The sequence below is a fragment of the Bos indicus x Bos taurus genome, chromosome 8, assembly GCF_003369695.1.
Source record: "Bos indicus x Bos taurus breed Angus x Brahman F1 hybrid chromosome 8, Bos_hybrid_MaternalHap_v2.0, whole genome shotgun sequence".
NCBI classification, from domain to species: Eukaryota; Metazoa; Chordata; class Mammalia; order Artiodactyla; family Bovidae; genus Bos; species Bos indicus x Bos taurus.
In genome coordinates, this window is record NC_040083.1 from 105,721,019 (window position 1) to 105,742,874 (window position 21,856).

General features: G+C 46.5%; 1 protein-coding gene across 3 annotated transcripts in view; it reads right to left on the minus strand.

Moving 5' to 3' along the window:
- The window catches only part of ASTN2 (astrotactin 2), a 1,048,656-nt gene that overhangs the window by 61,318 nt on the left and 965,482 nt on the right, over positions 1-21,856 (minus strand). The gene's annotated exons all lie outside the window — the stretch shown is intronic.

A 21,856-nucleotide genomic window follows, 5' to 3' on the forward strand; every position in this document is an offset into this window, starting at 1 on the left:
CATGTCACATGGTCACTGTTACACATCGGTACTGGCTTCATGGTGTGTTATGCTGAGCTGGACTGAGACTGTTACAGCTAACAGGGAAAGAGTTCCATGACTGATTAGTGATGAAGCTCATGAGACAGGAAGGGACAGTAGACGAGCAAGTGCTTTGGACCCCGTGATTCCCAAATGTTGGTCTAGCCATTGGATTTTAGGAGGCTGCTGAAGTTTACTAGAAATAGGGCTAATCAGAAAGATGAGATGGGCATTCCTGGTGGCTCATTGGCAAAGACTCCACCTGCCAATGAAGGGGACACAGGTTTGATCCCTAGTCTGGGAAGAGCCCACTGCCCTGGAGAAACTGAGCATGCGTACCACAACTATTGATCCTGTGCTCCAGAGCCCAAGGGCAGCAACTACTGAGCCCGTGAGCCACAGCTATGAAAGCCCACGCACCTAGAGCCCACGCTCCACGACATGGAGACGCACAGCGAGAGGCCCGCGCACTGCAGCAACAAGTAGACCCTGTTCTCCACAACTGAAGAGCCCATGTGTAGCAGGGAAGACCCGGCACAGTCAATAGAGTAACAATTTTAAAAAAGTGAGCAGATACGTCTTTCTATAAAATAAAAGAAGGGAAGATGAAGACTAGAAAGAATAACTAAACATCTGAAATCTTGGGATCTAGGCTTAGCCTAGAATTTGCTGTATAACTTTGGACAACTAAATTCCCATCTCTGTACTCCAGTTCTCTCCTCTGAAAAGTGAAGGTACTACAGTCACTGTTTGGATTTCTGAGAACATAAAATAAAAACAGCTGTGCACAAAGATTAAGTTATGAGGATAAACACTGTGGTTCTACTTACACTAGCAAGGATTCTAAACCAGCTAAATATTTAATGATAGCAAGACAGTAATATTAACTATAGGTCAATGATGCAATGAAATATTTTATAGTCATCAAAAATAACATTGAGGAAAACAAAGTTATTTGAAAGGATATCCATAGCACAGTAAGTTAAAAAAGAACAGTTTACATTATTACAGAATAATTTAATTTTTGGTGGAAATTTTACATGTATATCTGTCTTAAAAAAGGAATAAGATATAGAAAATGCATAATATGACTTTGGAAAGTGAGATAATGGGTACTTTCTCTTTTAGTTTTGCTTATCTATCTTTTAAAAATTATCTACAATGGACATGTATTGCTTTTGCAATAAGAAAAAAAAATCAATGAAAATTACTTAAAAATTAAAGTAAATGAGCCAGACTAAATGGCCTCTGGGGCTTCCCTCATAGTTCAGTTGGTAAAGAATCTGCCTGCAGTGCAGGAGACCCGGGTTCAATCCCTAAGTTGGGAAGATCCCCTGGAGAAGGAAATGGCAACCCACTCCAGGATTCTTGCCTAGAGAATCCTATGGACAGAGGAGTCTGGCAGGCTACAGTCTGAGGTGTCGAAAGAGTCGGACACGACTTAGCAAGTAAACCACTAAACCACCAAACGGGCTCTAAGTCTTCCAGTTCTAAAACACGATGATTTTAGAGGCAAGTGAGGTACTACATGTAATATGTGATATGAAATGAGATGAGGCTTCCAAACTGCTGACTCCTTGTTCTTCTTCATGCGTGATACGGAGGGCTTTGCACTCTTTTCCTTACTTAGATTCTCAGCAATAAACAAGAGGAGGACGTCTGTTCAACTGTCTTCTCTCCATGTGGGATTAAGGACGATCCAACATGGTAGAATCATCATGAAACAGTAACACTGGCCGTGTGTCTGGGAAGACATGGCACTTCTCTACCAGGAAACTGAGTGGACAGAATTTACAGATCACTTCCTTTTGGTCTTTTAAAGAAGAGTTTCACCTTCACTCACAAGTGAGCCATGTGACAGTCATCTGACTGAGCCGTCCACATGACCCTGGGGTGATTCAGACAGTCAACAGTTCTAAAACACATTTGTCCCTGCGGTCCAACAGTGTATGTCTGATGTGTCTTTTGTTTCCTGCTTTTTACAAAGAAAAAAAAAAAAGCAGACTTGATACATACGTGCCGGAGCAAGTGTCTGAATCAGGCTAAAGTCAGGACATACAAGTTCAGCTGCTATTGCCAGACAGACTTGGGACTGAATTTGAGTTCTAACAATTATTACAAGTCCCTTAACTTCTCAAGTCTCAGTTTGCCTTTCTGCAGCAAAGGGTCAATGACTCTTATGAGATTGGAGTCTAGAAAGAAAGGCTGAGTCCAGGAAGAAAGTCTGTTTAGAATCAGAGGTTTGGTCCCACCCCTGCCCCGCCCCCCAAAAAAAAAATTGAGGAGGTAATTGAAATACTTTTTATCACCAATTTTGGCATCCCTGTGTTTTCTGTAGGCCTCTTATATCAAGCTTCTTCCATAATAAAATCATAATCCAAAGATGTCTTCCAATTGGTACCAAAGCAGAATAATATATGGGGTGAAAAATAAAGGAGAAAAAACAGGAGACTATTCACTGGATGGAGTGAGGGCTTTGTTTCTCGTGGTTTTTCAGGATTCCAAGTCTGGCTGCTTGCAATTGTTTTCTTTGAGCTTGAATCCATGTCTGTCTGCTTTTCCATTTGCTTCCAGATAGCCATAGAAAGAGTTGGCCCTCAGTGAGGGAATTCAGTATGCTGTGGCCTGTATTAACTGTCTTCAAGCCAAAAGATGGTTGACATTCAATTTCAAATGGACATAGTTTTCCAGACATTTCCATGCATTTCAGAATAACTTAGACCATGGATAAAAGCCCCACTGGTCAGTAAGTTCAGCACACATCTCAGTTTATAGGTTTAGTTCAAGGAAAGAAACTGGATAACGTGGAGTAGATGAACTAGTCATGCCAAACACATGATGATGATGCTTAGTGTTCAGTTCTGTTTGGGACTATACACACATAATAACCGTCCAAACAAAAGCAGTTACTATGAAGGAAATGGATATTTTCACACCAACCTTTGTTTTTCCCATTTAATTCTCACAAAATTCAGTCTTAAGGAGTTAAATGTTAGTATCTCTGTGATAAAGCTAAAGTTAAGCTCACAAACTTAGGAAGAGAGAGAGCTGAGATTTGAACCCATATCCTCCTAAATTCCAAAGCCATTCTTTGATGCTACGCTGCCTCCTAGAGAAAGTTCAAAAAACCAATAGTGTTAGAAAGGGAGCTTTCTCAATTCCTTTCGAATTGCAGTTGAATTCGTGCCACTCTCTTAGCTCTACGGGCTTGGGAAATGAAACAATAAAAGAAATGGTCCCTGACCTTCCACAGCTTGTAATCTGACAACAGGAAGGGTTGTTAAATACAAGAACAGACCCATAAAGTAAATTGTAAGATTGCTTGCGTTGGCACTCTATTCCAGAAGGTTTCAATGCAGCCTAGAAGGAGACAGGTGAATGCAGCGACCCCTCACTGTCCTTCCTCTCCCCATGAGGGTGTGGGGTGGCAAGAAAGGCCTGGGGGCTTCTCTGAGTACAAAGGTGAATTTGTGCAATTCAACATATGCACTGTGGTATCACGGTATACTACATTCCCTGTCTGGCAGCGGTATAATTGAATGAACAGCAATAAAGTGCAGTGGTTAAGAGGTTGGGCTCTGCATTTACACTGCCTGGGGCTAAATCCTGGTACATCCCTACTTACAATTTGCTTTGGACAGGTTCCTTGACTCTCCACGTCTATTTTTATCATATGTTAAATGGGTAGAATAATGCGATCTAATTTAACAGCATTGTTGTAAATATCACATAAAATATTACATATGTATGCTGTTTACAAACCAGTTAGCACGATGTCTGGCATACAGTGACAGCTCAAAACAGAAGTCAGCTATGAGTATTGTTTTTGTTATTATTGTTGCTGTCATCACAATAGAGGAGAGATACAAGGACCACCAGGGATTATTTTTACCCAGCCTGCTCCTCTTCCAGGTGACAAAACTGAAGCCCAGATAAAGAAAGTGGCCGTGCCCACGGCCGTACACAAAGTGGGAGGCAGCCCTGGAACAAGCTTGGCCTCTCAACTCCTAGAGCCTATGGGACAAGTCCTGCCATTGAACATATGCGATAAAATCTCAACTCCTAGAGCCTATGGGACAAGTCCTGCCATTGAGCATATGCGATAAAATCTCAACTCCTGGAGCCTATGGGACAAGTCCTGCCATTGAGCATATGCGATAAAATCTCAACTCCTAGAGCCTATGGGACATTCCTGCCATTGAGCATATGCGATAAAATCTCAACTCCTGGAGCCTATGGGACAAGTCCTGCCATTGAGCATATGCGATAAAATCTCAACTCCTGGAGCCTATGGGACAAGTCCTGCCATTGAGCATATGCGATAAAATCTCAACTCCTAGAGCCTATGGGACAAGTCCTGCCATTGAGCATATGCGATAAAATCTCAACTCCTGGAGCCTATGGGACAAGTCCTGCCATTGAGCATATGCGATAAAATCTCAACTCCTGGAGCCTATGGGACAAGTCCTGCCATTGAGCATATGCGATAAAATCTCAACTCTGGAGCCTATGGGACAAGTCCTGCCATTGAGCATATGCGATAAAATCTCAACTCCTGGAGCCTATGGGACATTCCTGCCATTGAGCATATGCGATAAAATCTCAACTCCTAGAGCCTATGGGACAAGTCCTGCCATTGAGCATATGCGATAAAATCTCAACTCCTGGAGCCTATGGGACAAGTCCTGCCATTGAGCATATGCGATAAAATCTCAACTCCTAGAGCCTGTGGGACAAGTCCTGCCATTGAGCATATGTGATAAAATCACTGAGAACAGAAGAGCTTCCGCAGCTGCTCAAGCAGCCTGAGCGCCTCAGTTTGTGACCAGCTTTAATCAACACGCATGTGAACCACATACGCTGGGCTTTGCCTATGTGCCGGGCCCTTTACATGGCGCACAGCTCCACCCTGCCATCGTCTCACACTTGAAACCTCCGAGGACAATAGAAAGCCCAGGAAAGACAGAAGGCATTCCATAGACTTCACGTATGTAATGCAGTCCGGTGGTTTGTGAATTAGAGCATCTAGACCTCCAGGCAGGAGGAAGAAACAGTGGATGTGGTGGGGGCTGAAGTTGGTCTCCTGTGTACCCAACCCAAACTGCAACCAGATCAACTCCAGTTTGATCTATCTTATAGACCAATGGCCCATGTTTTATTTAGGTTGGGAATAAAGACTGTCTTTTAAAAATCTTGGCTTAAAAGTTTTATTGCTTAAAATGTTTGACTCTTAAAACCCTGCCGCATTCCCTGATAGAGATTCAGAGGCTCGGGAATGTTATTAATACACCCCCGTTCGAGGATTTGCAGCTACCTTCGCTCAGAGTCCAGAACCCCAGTCCGGCTCCCCCACCTCTGAGCGCTGTGCGCCTTCCCCCAGGACACTGCTCGGGCTACCTCGGTCCCCTCTTTCCCGGAACGTTGTCACGGCCGCATGGCAGAAGCCTTCTAGACCCAGGCGGCTACTGCCACCCGGCCCATGCCTGTGCCAGACCACCCTAACATTCTTTTTCTGTTTCCTTTCCTTGAAAACAGACAGGGAGTTGGGAGCCGCTGAACAGGAATGTGCCTGTTCCCCATTATGGCCCTTCTGGGGCTGTAACCTGAGTGGGCTCGGGCCAGACCCCCACACATTTCTTGATCCACTCAGGCCCGAGCCTTGCTCTCGTTACCATCCGCAGAAAAGGTCAATCACGATTGTGCTGAAGCTTCAGAACCAACCCAACAAAGCACAGAGTGATTTTCCTGAAGGCCCACCTCCTCTGCCTCAGTGGTCTCTCCCTCTCCCCTTTCATCACTGCCTCGGTCCTCTTCCTCCTGGTTCGCCCTCTCCTTCTCCTCCTCCCTCCCTCTCTCCTCTCTCTCTCTTGCTTCTGATTGAGTTGAGGTCACAGTCAAAGCCGGCCATGAGAGCAAATTGAAAACAGGTTGGGAGAAAAGCAGCAAAGAAATTCCAAGATGGAAGGGGCTGGGGCAGTGAGTTATTTAGCCCAGGTGGGGAGAAAGGTCCCGGCTCTGAACGCCATGCTCTTTTCAGGAAACGCTGAGGGGATTTAGAGGCCACCCTGGGCCTGGCCTCTCTCTAACCCGCAGACGCTCTTCACTGCAGTGCCCAGGGAGCAGCAGAGCTCTGCATCTCCCCCACATTTTCTTTACTTGGGCAAATGTAGAAGTTCATTCTGAGACCTTGTCAGTGACAAAATGCATCTTCGAGGGCCTCACGCTGTTCAGCTGCAGTCGGTTTGTTTCTTCTAAAACCTAATGTTATTTTAAATCAGAAGAACTGGTTGCAGGATGCTTCTCACACTTGCTGTCATGGCAGTATGAGCTAGGAAAAAGAGATTGGGTTGGGGGGGCAGACAAGACCTGCTTTTGAAGCCAGGCTCCACCACTAATGAACTACATTATCTAGGGATGGATGATTAAACTCTCCAAGACAACTTCTTCATCTGGAAAGTAGAGGATCATCAGAGAATCAGCAAGGAATAAATGAGATAATGTATGCAGTATACCTGCTACATGAATGGTTTACCAATGTTAGAGCTCCCTCCCCCATGCTACCTCATCCTCATCGTATCTCATCAATTTGCCAGATGACAAACTCTTTAGTGGTCAGACTCAGCTGCTTTCAGATACATTACATAATACCTAATTCCTTATCACCTACCCTCCCTTCTTTTTTTTTTTTTTTCTGCAAAATGAAGTAATTTTAATAAGAAGGACAGAAGGTAGGCAATCAAGGAGGCAAGGGAAAAGAAGATGTTTCTTTAGCTCTTAGTGCTAGACAGTTTTATGTAATTCCCTTGATTAAACATTCATAACAACCCTGGCTTGATTAATATTCAATTCTGTGGCCACCTGATGCAAAGAACTGACTCTCATTGGAAAAGACCCTGATGGTGGGAGAGATTGAAGGTGGAAGGAGAAGGGGACGAGAGAGGATGAGAAGGTTGGATGGCATCACTGACTCAATGGATGTGAGTTTAAGCAAGCTCTGGGAGCTGGTGATGGACAGGGAAGCCTGGAGTGCAGCAGTCCATGGGGTCACAAAGAGTCGGACACGACTGAGTGACTGAACTGAACTGATTAATATTCAGTAAAACCTAATGAACTAGGTTAATTGTGTATTTACAAATGAAGGAACAGGTTCAAAGAAGGTTGAATGCCTGGCCTAACAAGATCCACCTGGGAACAGTAGCATAAAGGCCAGAACCAGAACATTCCCCGTCCAAAGTCTATGTTTTTCCTAGTACGTATCTGCCTATGGACAGCAAGATGCTTCTGGTGGGAGCTGTGTTTTGCTCGCCTCTGTGTTGCTAGTACCCAGCACAGGGCTGGCCATGTAGGTATTTGTGGAATTCTAGGGAATGGCAAACCACTTCAGTATTCTTGCCTTGAAAACCCCATGAACAGTATGAAAAGGCAAAATGATAGCATACTGAAAGAGAAACTCCCCAGGTCAGTAGGTGCCCAATATGCTACTGGAGATCAGTGGAGAAATAACTCCAGAAAGAATGAAGGGATGGAGCCAAAGCAAAAAGAATACCCAGCTGTGGATGTGACTGGTTATAGAAGCAAGGTCCGATGCTATAAAGAGCAATATTGCATAGGAACCTGGAGTATCAGGTCCATGAATCAAGGCAAATTGGAAGTGGTCAAACAAGAGATGGCAAGAGTGAATGTTGACATTCTAGGAATCAGCGAACTGAAATGGACTGGAATGGGTGAATTTAACTCAGATGACCATTATATCTACTACTGCGGGCAGGAATCCCTCAGAAGAAATGGAGTGGCCATCATGGTCAACAAAAGAGTCCAAAATGCAGTACTTGGATGCAATCTCAAAAACGACCAAATGATCTCTGTTCGTTTCCAAGGCAAACCACTCAATATCACAGTAATCCAAGTCCATGCCCCAACCAGTAATGCTGAAGAAGCTGAAGTTGAACGGATCTATGAAGACCTACAAGACCTTTTAGAACTAACACCCAAAAAAGATGTCCTTTTCATTATAGGGGACTGGAATGCAAAAGTAGGAAGTCAAGAAACACCTGGAGTAACAGGCAAATTTGGCCTTGGAATACGGAATGAAGCAGGGCAAAGACTAATAGAGTTTTGCCAACAAAATGCACTGGTCATAACAAACACCCTCTTCCAACAAGACAAGAGAAGACTCTATACATGGACATCACCAGATGGTCAACACCAAAATCAGATTGATTATATTCTTTGCAGCCAAAGATGGAGAAGCTCTATACAGTCAGCAAAAACAAGACCAGGAGCTGACTGTGGCTCAGACCATGAACTCCTTATTGCCAAATTCAGACTTAAATTGAAGAAAGTAGGGAAAACCACTAGACCATTTAGGTATGACCTAAATCAAATCCCTTATGATTATACAGTGGAAGTGAGAAATAGATTTAAGGAGCTAGATCTGATAGATAAGAGTGCCTGATAATCTATGGAATGAAGTTCATGACATTGTACAGGAGACAGGGATCAAGACCATTCCCATAGAAAAGAAATGCAAACAAGCAAAATGGCTGTCTGGGGAGGCCTTACAAATAGCTGTGAAAAGAAGAGAGGCGAAAGGCAAAGGAGAAAAGGAAAGATATAAACATCTGAATGCAGAGTTCCAAAGAATATCAAGAAGAGATAAGAAAGCCTTCTTCAGTGATCAATGCAAAGAAATAGAGGAAAACAACAGAATTGGAAAGACTAGGGATCTCTTCAAGAAAATCAGAGATACCAAAGGAATATTTCATGCAAAGATGAGCTCTATAAAGGACAGAAATGGTATGGACCTAAAAGAAGCAGAAGATATTAAGAAGAGATGGCAAGAATACACATAAGAACTGTACAAAAAAGATCTTCATGACCCAGAAAATCACAATGGTGTGATCAATGACCTAGAGCCAGACATCCTGGAATGTGAAGTCAAGTGGACCTTAGAAAGCATCACTACGAACAAAGCTAGTGGAGGTGATGGAATTCCAGTTGAACTATTCCAAATCCTGAAAGTTGATGCTGTGAAAGTGCTGCACTCAATATGCCAGCAAATTTGGAAAACTCAGCAGTGGCCACAGGACTGGAAAAGGTCAGTTTTCATTCCAATTCCAAAGAAAGGCAATGCCAAAGAATGCTCAAACTACCGCACAATTGCACTCATCTCACACGCTAGTAAAGTAATGCTCAAAATTCTCCAAGCCAGGTTTTAGCAATATGTGAACTGTGAACTTCCTGATGTTCAAGCTGGTTTTAGAAAAGGCAGAGGAACCAAAGATCAAATTGCCAACATCCGCTGGATCATAGAAAAAGCAAGAGAGTTCCAGAAAAACATCTATTTCTGCTTCATTGACTATGCCAAAGCCTTTGACTGTGTGGATCACAATAGACTGTGGGAAATTCTGAAAGAGAAGGGAATACCAGACCACCTGATCTGCCTCTTGAGAAATTTGTATGCAGGTCAGGAAGCAACAGTTAGAACTGGACATGGAACAACAGACTGGTTCCAAATAGGAAAAGGAGTACGTCAAGGCTGTATACTGTCACCGTGTTTATTTAACTTATATGCAGAGTACATCATGAGAAACGCTGGACTGGAAGAAACACAAGCTGAAATCAAGATTGCCGGGAGAAATATCAATAACCTCAGATATGCAGATGACACCACCCTTATGGCAGAAAGTGAAGAGGAACTAAAAAGCCTCTTGATGAAGGTGAAAGTGGAGAGTGAAAAAGTTGGCTTAAAGCTCAACATTCAGAAAACGAAGATCATGGCATCTGGTCCCATCACTTCATGGGAAATAGATGGGGAAACAGTGTCAGACTTTATTTTTCTGGGCTCCAAAATCACTACAGATGGTGGCTGCAGCCATGAAATTAAAAGACGCTTAATCCTTGGAAGGAAGGTTATGACAAACCTAGATAGCATATTCAAAACAGAGATATTACTTTGCCAACAAAGGTTCGTCTAGTCAAGGCTGTGGTTTTTCCTGTGGTCATGTATGGATGTGAGAGTTGGACTGTGAAGAAAGCTGAGCACCGAAGAATTGATGCTTTTGAACTGTGGCGTTGGAGAAGACTCTTGAGAGTCCCTTGGACTGCAAGGAGATCCAACCAGTCTATTCTGAAGGAGATCAGCCCTGGGATTTCTTTGGAAGGAATGATGCTAAAGCTGAAACTCCAGTACTTTGGCCACCTCATGTGAAGAGTTGACTCATTGGAAAAGACTCTGATGCTGGGAGGGATTGGGGGCAGGAGGAGAAGGGGACGAAAGAGGATGAGATGGCTGGATGGCATCACTGATTCGATGGATGTGAGTCTCAGTGAACTCTGGGAGTTGGTGATGGACAGGGAGGCCTGGCGTGCTGCGATTCACGGGGTCGCAAAGAGTCAGACACGACTGAGCGACTGAACTGATCTGATGAAACCAAACTTCAGTGGCTGAAGCCTGGATCCAGACACATCTCCCTAACACTATCACTGGTCATCAGAGCTTTCTTTTGGGAACCAGGCTGCCTCCTGTGTGGTCTCTTTCAGGAGGGCATAGGACTTCCACGGTGCAGGAGAGAAAGTGAAAGTCACTCAGTCATGTCCAACTCTTTGTGACCCCATGGACTATACAGTCCATGGAATTCTCTAGGCCAGAATAGTGGTGTGGGTAGCCTTTCCCTCCTCCAGGGGATCTTCCCAACCCAGGTCTGAACCCAGGTCTCCTGCATTGCAGGCAGATTCTTTACCAGGTGAGCCACCATGGAAGCCCAAGAATACTGGGGTGGGTAACCTATCTCTTCTCCAGTGGATCTCCCCGACCTAGGAATCGAACCTGGGTCTCCTGCATTGCAGGTGGATTCTTTTTTTTTTTTTTTGCAGGTGGATTCTTTACCAACGAGCTATCAGAGAAGCCCATAGGAGGGAAGGGACTGCCAAAAAATATAAGGGCTCTGAAAAAGGTGATGGTGGTCTAGCCAATATCTACTGAGAGCTCCTACATGACTGGTGTTGTGCTAAGGGGCTTCTGGCTCACCCTCATGAGGCTTCCTGGGTGGGGCAGTGGTAAAACAATCCACCTGCCAATGCAGGAGACGCAGGTTCAATCCCTGAGTTGGGAAGATGTCCTGGAGAAAGAAATGGCAACCCACTCCAGTATTCTTGCCTGGAGAATCCCACAGACAGAGGATTCTGGCAGGCTACAGTCCATGGGGTCACAAAAGAGTCAGATATGACAGAGCACACACATGGCTTCTTGAGGCAGGAGGTACATGTGGACCCCGGGCCCCCCCACCCCCCCGCTAAGCAGTTTGAGTTTGCTCCTTGTGGACAGAAACTCCAAAATATCAACAGCAGGGCAATTGAGAGAGGAGACTGGGCCTTGCCCAGATAAAAGGTAAGAGACAAATATTTCTCATTCTTGAAATCAGGGAAACTTTCCTGACTAGAAAGCTCGTTGGAGGTCAAAAGAGGAGTGAAAGGGAAGTCGCTCAGTCGTGTCCAACTCTTTGTGACCCCATGGACTGTAGCCTACGAGGCTCCTCCATCCATTGGATCCTCCAGGCAAGAATACTGGAGTGGGTTGCCATTTCCTTCTCCAGGGAATCTTCCCAACCGAGGAATCGAACCCAGGTCTTCCACATTGCAGGCAGACGCTTTACCCTCCCCAGGGAAGGTAAACCCCAGGGAAACCAGGCGAGCCACCAGGGAAACCCCAAAAGGGGAGTGATGCCAAGCTACCCAGAGGCCTCTCTGCTGGGATCCACCTTGGCTGAGAGATGCCCACACACACTTGGGAGAACACTGAGATATACCAAATACGGTCTTAGAACCAGGCAAATCAAAATGCTGGCCAAAGGCAAACCCAGAAGAAATGCCCCATGAAAGTGATTTAAGCTACCACAAGGGCATGACTCTCTGAGTCTGCCCATGTGCCTATCCACACATACGGTACTCTTTTCCCTCCTAATAAACATTTTACTTATTTCACTACTTTCTGTCTTTGTGGGAATTCTTTCCTACAAAGCCAAAGGGTCAGGGTCTTGTCCCTGCCCACTGGTCTAGTGGCTAGGATTTGCTAGTCTCACTGACTTAGCCTGTCCCCAATCTCTGGCAGGGAACTGAATCCCTGCTTCAAGCCACTGTTATTACACCCTAGATTACTCATACCAGCCCTGAAGTGGACATCTGTAGGCTTGACCTGCTCTAAAACCTGCCTCCTGCTACTTAGAGCATGCTGGCTTTCCACCAGGGAGCCAGCTCTCCCCCGATTTTAGTCTATATGATTTAGGTGATCAATGGCATGATAGTCCATGTTGGAGACCAGCAAGAGGTAAGAAGTGACCAGGCCTGATCTATCAGACTAACTCCTGGGACAGAGACCAAGTCCTGGTAACATCATTTGAAGCCTTGGATCAGCTGGGTCTGCAATTAGATATACCCTTGAATATTTCAAATGCACAACTCAGTATTTTCCGTTTTCTGCCAAAGCTAGTTTCCACTTGTTTTCTGTTACTTGCAACCAGGAGTCCTACCAGATACAAATCCTATGAGGTAGACGTTATGATTGCCATTTTATAAATGAGAAAAAAAAAAAAAGTGTTCACAGGTCTTAAGCAAGTTGCCCAAGGTCACACTCCATCTAAAATAACAAGGCTGGGCTTCAAATCCAGAGCTGTCAGATGCTCAAACCTGAGCCTTTCCCATCATAAAACACTGTGAGGGCACACAAAGCACAAAACACAAACACAGAGCACACAAAGATCCTGTTATTCACCAAATCACTGAGTACTTCCAACGTCCTGTTTCCTCTCGCCCTGTCTTCTGACCTGACCGCCTGTGCTCCCTTCCTTACTCACTCACTCCAGCCAGGCTGGCACCCTCCCCCTCCTCCTCCTCTAGGATGCAGAGCATGCTCCTACCACCGGGCCTTTGCACCTGTGGTCTCCATGGCTTGAGAGTTCTTCCCCATGTTTTTGCATAGCTCACTCCCTCTTCTTACTCAGATGGGGGCTGCTTAAATGTCACTTCCTCAGAAAAGCCTTCTTCAGCTACTCAATCTAACTTAATTACTCTCTAGCCCCTATTTCACATCACATACTGATGAGTTACTATACTGCCCACGATATAAGTCCCACGATAAAGAGACTGTTCACTTAGCAAAGTGTCTACACCCAGCACGTTCTCCATAAGCAGTTGTCTAGGGAGTGAGTGTAATTATGGTGCACTGCAAACCGAGCTGCGCTTCCCAGGTGGTGCTAGTGGTAAAGAATCCACCTGCCAGTGCAGGAGATGTAAGAGATGCAGGTTTGAGCCCTGAGTTGGGAAGATCTCCTGGAGAAGGGCATGGCAACCCACTCCAGTAATCTTGCCTGCAGAATCCCCTGGACAGAGGAGCCTGATGGGCTACAGTCCATGGGGTCACAAAGAGTTGGACATGACTGAGGCCACTTAGCACACACACATGTAAACCAAGCTGATGGCTGTGAGCACAATGTGAAGAAGAAGGCTTGCGTTCCTCAGGGAGCAGAGCCTGAGTGAAGGGCTTGGGTGCAGATGGTGTATCTGGGAGGTGACTCCGAGAAAACAGGCATGGGGAAGGGAAAGGATGAGACAGGGAAGAGGGACAGTCAGCAATGAGGTGTGTCACTGTTTGTCATTGTGAATGATGGGGGCTTGTTTCCAAAGGGACCCTCGAGGAGTGAAGGGAGGGATGCTCCCACGACTGTTCGGCTAAACGCTGGGGGACTGGAACCCATACCTCCCGATTTCTGACAGCCGTTCGTAGAGAGCCTCCCTGGGGGGAGCCAATTTCCCCACACTCTTTTTAGTATGGCTTGCCCCCAGGCCCAGGGAGCTCAGTCTCATACGAGCCAAGGAACAGAAAATGCAAGTGTGCATTTGAGGTCGCTGGCAGCACAAGGTGAGCCTGAGTGCGCACCACAGCTGCAGCTGAAATAACCCTGGGCCGAGAGGCTGTATCACAGCCCCGGCGGCATCTGCTGTAAAGAACCAGTCTCTGCCTTTGAGGAATTGGTAGAAAGAGCAACAGACAAGCCTTCGTCATCAAAGTCCAGGACAGACTTGACAGGTCCACTGCTGAGACAGCCCAGTCAGTTACCAAATGCCCACTGTATGCCAGGGAGAGGGCTACGCACTGTGGGCACGGTCCCGAGCCACTCGGGCGAAGCCCCTCCCTGGGGTGCTCACAGCTTAACAAGGCAGGCTGGCGAGGGCTGCTTTCGTGAGCAACCCTCCGGACAGTCTTGCAACTTGATCCTAATACGGAATTTAATAATATTAAACTCAGCATTAATGTGCACTTGGCTAACAGAGCCTGTCCTTTTCTACAGTTGGATTAATTAAGGCCGTAAAAGCCCTCGTCATCCCCACCATCCTGAGGACCAATGATGCTAATACCTTTGACTGGACGGGCTATTGCTAACATGTGTGAGGAGAGCCGGTCTGGGGAGCAGACTGTAGGGGAGGGGGTGAAAGGATAGCCCCTCGCCATCACTCTCGGAGGACCACATGTGTGTTCACTGCCGTCACGGCACTCATCCACCGAGGGCTTTCTTCTCTTCCTTTCCTTTTTAAAATTGCATTCCTAAACATTACACTATTGTGAAGTGGAAAGAACCCCACGGTACAAAATGTGCTTCTCATCAGACTCTCGGTGCCTCGAACACTTCCAAATGTCTCCAGTTTTCATTCAGCGTCTCCTTCTCTGGGCAGCAAGGCAGAAAGCTTGTGTGCTGACGGTGGGCCCAATCAGCTCCTCTGACCGCAGATGTGATGAAACGGCATACAATCTGGCAGAGCTGGGCTATTATTCACATTTGGTCAAGGGGAGAAGAGAAGCTCGGATATTGGGGCACGGTGCCTAACCACACTGCTACTACACTGCAAGGCTGGGACTTGAACCTGGGCTGATCCAATTCCAGAGCCTGTGGTTTTTCCACCACAACATGCACTTCCTAATTGTTCTGTCTCTGTGGGCCTCAGTCTCCATGTCTCTACAGGAGGATGCCAGTATTTACCCTGCAAGGGGCTCAGGAGGCGTGAATTTGATGCAGTCCATAAAAAAATATAGAAGTGCCTTAAAATTTGCAGTGTGACGCATCTGTAAAAGCATGCTGTTCGGGGAAATCCAGAGTGTCAGGTAAGATGATAAAAATGCCAGGGTGGGTGCTTCTGGAGTCAGAGAAGGGAAGAAGAGACCATCCTTTGGGAGGTAGTAAGGATATCGGTGTTCAGCCGCCAGGACACACCAGGGCACACAGACGGTGATGGCAAAGGACCTTCACCAAGCTGGAAACATACCTGCTGGTGACACAGAGGAAAGGAGACAAAGCTGGGGACTGAGGATGCTCCAGAGCAGGGAAACTGAGGCTTAACTTCCTGGGCCTAGAGCTTCCAGAATCTTCTCAGCTCTAGAGGACTGGGTTCCCTTCCTTCATTTCAGCTGAAGTTCCACATCCCCAGAACCCTCTCTAAAAAACCCATATTGCCTGCTCTCAGTTACCCCTCCTCACAGAACTTGTGACTTCTTTTTCCAAGGGCTAGTGATAGCCTGCACTTACTATATTTCTTTGCTTACTTCTTTATTTTCATTTGATCACTAAAATGTTAGTGCCATGGGTTCAGGAGCCTTGTCCATCTTGTTGTATCTTGTTTATAGTCTCCCTAGTGGCTGGCAGAGTGTGGGGGACACAGCAGTCATTCGTTAAAGATCCACTGACTGAATGGAGGTGGGTAAGGCTGGTGGCTTCCCTTGTAGCTCAGTCGGTAAAGAATCTGCCTGCAATGCAGCAGACCCGGGTTCAATTCCTGGGTTGGGAAGATCCCCTGGAGAAGGAAATGGCAGTATTCTTGCCTGGAGAATCCCACGTTCAGAGGAACCTGGAGGACTATAGTCCACGGGGTCGCAAGAGTCGGACACGACTTAGCAACTAAGTCACCACCATCACCAAGGCTGGAGAGGTCAGTAGCCAATGACTCAGCCAGGTTTCCAAACATGTTGAGATAACTTGTTTTCGCTCCTCTCCAGTGTCTTTCTGGAAGCGTTCCGTGGTCGCCCCTCCATCCAGCAAGCGTCAGGTTGCTCCGCTGGGTTTCCCTGGGGCCCTTGTCTCCACTGTGGTCTTTAACCCACTGTCCTGTCACACCTACTCAGCGCCTCTCTCCCCTGTGGGCTAGGAGGAGCTATGGGAAGGGATCTAGCCTCTTGTTCACCATCTCAGCCCTGTCATGAGTGTGCAGAATAAGCAAGTTGATGAACAAGCAGGACTTCCTTTCCAGCTGGAAGGAGGCCCACAACAGACATGGTGGGTCACGGCTTCCTTATACAGCAAGCTTTGTTTGTTGTACACGTGTGCACAACATAATGATTCGATATTTGTATATATTATAAAGTGATCACCACAACAAGTCTAGCTAACATCCATGATCACATATAGTTAATTTTTTTTTTCTCACCACATGACCCAGCAACCCCACTAAAGGGCATATATCCAGAGAAAACCATGATTCAAAAAGACACAAGCACCCCAACATTCATAGCAGCACTATTTACAATAACCAGGACACAGAAACAACCTAAATTTCCATCAACAGATGAATGAATAAAGATGTGATACATACACACATGGAATATTACTTGGGCAGCCATCTTTGAGCTGTGCCAGAGCCATCCCATGGGGCCAGCAGACCTTGTGTGGAAAAGCACCGAATCCAGAGTCAGGGGAAACACGGCAGCCCTGCCTCTTTGAGACACCCTGTGCAGATCAGGTCCTCTCTTTCTGCAGACGCAAATGGCCACGATGGAAAGAAAGGGCATCAAGCTTCCTCCCAATCTGTAGCTGATCTGATCTTGCAGCTAATGTCAACATCGCGACCCCTCTGTTTTCCTCTAAAGATCACGTTGCTTCCTCATTCTTAGCTTTCCTGAGCTCTTTGCTAATTGTCAGGTTAACACTCCCTGATACATACATCTCAAGATGCCTCCCTCATTAGTATTCTGGCTTCCTGATCTTTGCTTAGCCCTGATGTTTCTGTGCAGCCAAGCCTTTGACTGCATCATCTCAGCATTCACAATGGCTGCCCATGAACCCTTGGGCTCTTGCCTCTATGATGAGAAGTGCCTTTCTCTTCCTTCAGCCTTCTCCTTTGCAAAGCCCTTTACAGTTTGCATTGCATGACCCTACCTCTTCATATTTAAGCTTCACGAGTGACGGGTGAGGTGAGCAAACCAAGATGGAAGTGAACAGTCCCATTCTACAGAAAGGAAACTGAAGTTCAGCACAGAGGCTTCCTGACTCCTGATCGAATGCATTGGCAGCCGTTCTCCTGTACAGCCCAAGAGCTGTGTGCTCTTGTTTCCTCACCCACACACTGAGCCCAACCATGACTGACACAGCTTCGCAGCCACCCCGTGAAGTAGGGAAGGAGGCACTCACCCCACACTCACCCTTACTGAGCCCCCCATGTGTCACTGACTTAGTTATATTTACTAAAACCCCAGTGTCAGGCCCCCTGCGGGGAAGGCAAAGTAGCAGAAAAGGCAATACTTTGCTTAGTCCTGGGTTTGAAACCTGACTTTGCTAAAAGACTCTTCCAATCAACTTAATCTCTCTAAGCCTCCTTTTCTTCATCTGTAAGAGGATGTGAAAATGCCCACATTACAGGAACAATGGGATCATACTGAGAATTAATGTAGGCAGTCAATACAGTGCCTGGCACATGGTAACCATTCAACCAATGGTGCCCTTATTATCTTTAGTACTATTATAAAAACTACCAATTCACAGACCATTTCATATTGGGTAGGGAGAGAATTCAACAATCCAGAGAAAGTGAATTATCCTCATGAATTTAGCACCTCTTTGTCCTCCCAGACAGAGCTGCACAAACTATGTGCTCATTTAGCATTAAAAAATGTTAAATGCCTAAAGCTTCTTCCCTTTACTAAATATAAACCTCAAGGCCTGGGATTAGCAGATAGCTGGGGATCTTTGGCACATAAGGGGGCCTCTATTTGCCATTCTTCTTTCCCCTTGCAGGCAAATCTAACCTTCAAACCTAGTCTGATCAGGACCCTCCAAAGATGACCTCTGGGGACCCCCATCAAGGCACCAGCGAGGACTGAATGAGACCCTGGGTCCATTTCATTACCCAATGCACTTCCCACCACACTTGCACACGCATGTATACACAAATACACATGCCTCCCTCATCCCAGCCCTGTGCTCAGGCCCCACAGCAGGGAGCCTCCAGGAGCGTGGGGAGGAGGCCAGCAGAGATGAGTCAGGTTTTCTGGTCGTGCGAGCAACACCATTCCACCGCACTGAGGTGAATCACTGAGAAGGAGGTGGGACCAGAGAGGTGAATTTCCAAGTGAGAGAGACAGAAAGACAGACAGAGAGAGACACACAGAGAGGAGGAAATGGGGAGGAGCAGAGGAGGACTGTCAGAGAGAACCGGAGCCAGGAAATACTAAGAGACAGAGAGGCTAAAGCGGAAACACAGCTCTAGAGAGGAATAGAGAAGAAGGGAAAAAGGGGTCAAGGATGGGAAAAGAGAGTCCTGGAGAGACAGATACAGGCAGAGATCAAAACCAGGAGAAGTGGAGGCAGGAGGAGACCAAGATGAAGAGAAACAGGGAGGAAAGGAGGAAGGGAGGCAGGACAGAAAGACGGGAGAAATTATCCAAAAAGAGAGAACAGGAGAAGACAAGAAAAACAACAGGGGCAGAGGCAGGGAGGGAAGCGGAGAGGCAGACAGCAGGACGCTGAAGCCCGCGCTGTGAGGTGAGGAGCAGGATGCCCGGTGCTCCCCAGGGCCGGCCAGTGCTCCTCCTCACCCCACTTTCCACGGCCCTGCCTCTGCTCTGACAGAGGAGACAGACCCTGTGCCCAGACAGTGCACGCGGCTCCCTTCCATCCTCAGCTTTGAACCCGAAACCAACACAGTCAGAGACACTCTTTCCCACAGCCTGGCCGGAGGAGGGTGGCCTCAGGGTCCCTCCTAAACCCCACAGGGAGAGGTGACTTTCTGAAGAGGTTCAGAGGCCGGGAGGACTTCCACCAGACACAGGGGCCCTTGAACATCTGCCCAGGGCAAGCTTAGCTCCCCAGGAGCGTTGATCTGGAAGGTAAAGACAGGAGAGTGGGTGGGTGATGGCCATTGTTTCATCTAAATCCTCTCATCTATCCCACCCCCACACAGACTTCTTTTTTTTTCTTTTCCACTCTCTATTAAAGTGACTCCCTGGCCTCCCCGTTTATATTAAAATTTTCCTTTAAATAGAGAAGGGGAAACAAGTCCTCTCTTCAGTCCACAATGAAAGCTATAAAAGGGTTTTTAAGCTTGGAAAATTTGGCTGGTCAGTTTTTCCTACTGTTTAATACACGCCTTAAGTTACACTGAATGGGTAAACATGGTTTATAAGTGACTAACTCATACCTAACTCTACAAGTTTATAGCCATATATATTATATATAATAATTTATATAAAGTTTATTATACACATATATCATCTACATTTATATAGCATATATAAAAGTATCTGTATATATGCATATGTGCACATATACACATACATATATATATATTTATATGTACAAACATAAACACACACGTGAATACTCACATATACATGTGCTTGTGTATATAAACAATCGCTCAAGTTTGTACAGTTCCTTGGGGTTTACAAAGCCTTCTTTTTCTCTCGTTTGATCCTCACAATAACCCTGGGAGGCAGACAGGGTAGGGTTACTGCCCCCAGTTCACTGGGACCTGTGGTTACAGCCAAGGCTCCAGGGACCCACAGGTCTCGAAGCGGCCATGACCCACGTCAAGTTCCCCTCTCCACAGTCGTGCAGACTGATACCATGAGCGCAGTCGGGCAGTGCGCACGTCCGGACCCGCAGGGGGCCAAAGCCAAGGGAAGCTCGGGGCAGCCTGTGCTTCAGGGCTTCATTTTACAGGCTGGAGGACTGAAGCTCAGAGTCACCGTTAACCCAGATGCCGCTTCTGTGCAAACTGGAGAAAAACAAGTATCCCTTCCTTCATTCACCTTCCTTCTCTGTATTTGAAAATCTCCTTAGCATTTGGATTTCTTAGAACAAGACATTTAATCAATGATTAATACACATCTACAATGTGTTTAATTGAAATGGGGAGCTCTAGCAGGTGGTTAGCACTCTGCACTGCAGAACTCGTGCAACTGTATGTGCCATTCCTAGGTGTGAGCTCAACCAAGGGAAAGGCAGAGAGGAGGGCAGAAGAGACAGTTGGGAGGGTCAGACGAGAGAGGGGCCAACGTGCTGGGGACTGAGAAGACAACCCGTTTCACTTCAAGCTTAACAGGAGAGTGATAACCACTACTGATTGTTAAGCACTTGGTCATGTCTGATGCTTGCAATAACCTTTAAGAGCAGGACATATGTCTAACTACTGCTTGCATTTCTGCCTTGCCTTCTCAACTAATATCAATAATTTAAATAATAATTTGAATATTATTCACAATCTTTTGGGCTTCCCCGATGCTCAGTGGGTAAAGAATCTGCCTGCAATGGAGGAGATGCAGTCCCTGGGTCAGGAAGATCCCCTGGAGGAAGACATGGTAACCCACTCCAGTGTTCTTGCCTGGGAAATCTCATGGACAGAGGAGCCTGGCAGGGTACAGTCCAAAGAGTCGCAAAGTGATGGACCCAACTGAGCATGCCCACATAATCTTTTAGGTAGCATGCTTAATATTTTGTGCACTTCAGCACATTTCAGCTTCATAAGGACGAGAGCTATTCCCCCACATCTCAGATTAAGATATCGAGATGTACTGAGGAGGAGTGACCTGCCGAAGGCCACGGGGAAAATTGCTTGGCTGAGATTTCAGTTTTATAAGGAAAGGATAGAGGTGGAGGTATCGTCACGAGTTGCATCCTCTGAAGATAACTGAAACGCTTTCCTCACCCAATCACTACTGACCATCCTAATACACCAGACCCTACTTTGTATGTAGGGCCTCGATATCCAGCGAAGGGAAGGAATTTGCCTCAAGTCACAGCACAAGCAGCAGCAGCCAGGAACGCAAGCAGCTCTCTGGCTTCTCACGCTGTGTGTTTTCCGGTGTCCCACAGCCCACCCGTTCCTTTAATCACATTGAGACTGTTGACGAATGGAGCCATCTGGACGATCCATTCACAGAGTCTCTGTTCTGGGGACCCTTTGGTGGTTCCAACTCAGCTTCTCCCTAGTACCTCACTTCCCTCCTTGTTTCCACCTCTCTCTCACCCATGAATGCAAATCAATATGGACAGTCATCAGAAATGTAAAAGGGAAGGAAGGAAGAAGAGAAGGAGGGAAAAGGCAAAACAAAATCAACACCAGGAGTCTGCCACGACAGGCAAAGAAAGCTCTGACTTTGGACACCAACAGAACTGGGCTTCCTGCCTTCAGCATCCTCTGCTGTAAGGAGTAAGTACTCCCACTTGATGGAATGTTTCAAGGAATTAACGTGATGTAAAGTGTCTGGCCCAGTGCTTACCCTTGATGCATAAAATATGCTTCCAAGGCAAGGAGAGGTGGCTCTGGGCTAGGGGCACTCACACTGGGCTACATACAGCTTTACAGCGCGTGTGGCATCTTGGGTCCATCAACTCCTCTCCTTGGTCTATAAGACCTGCGCGATCCAGGGCCACCCTGCGGCTGCAGCCACAGCCACTTCCCCTCTCCCCTGGCGGATGCTGCATCAATGACTCCGAAGTCACGCCATCAGAGAGGTATTCCCTGATCATCTTAACAAAAATGAATCCCCCAGCCTCCATCCCCAGCTGCTGTTTTA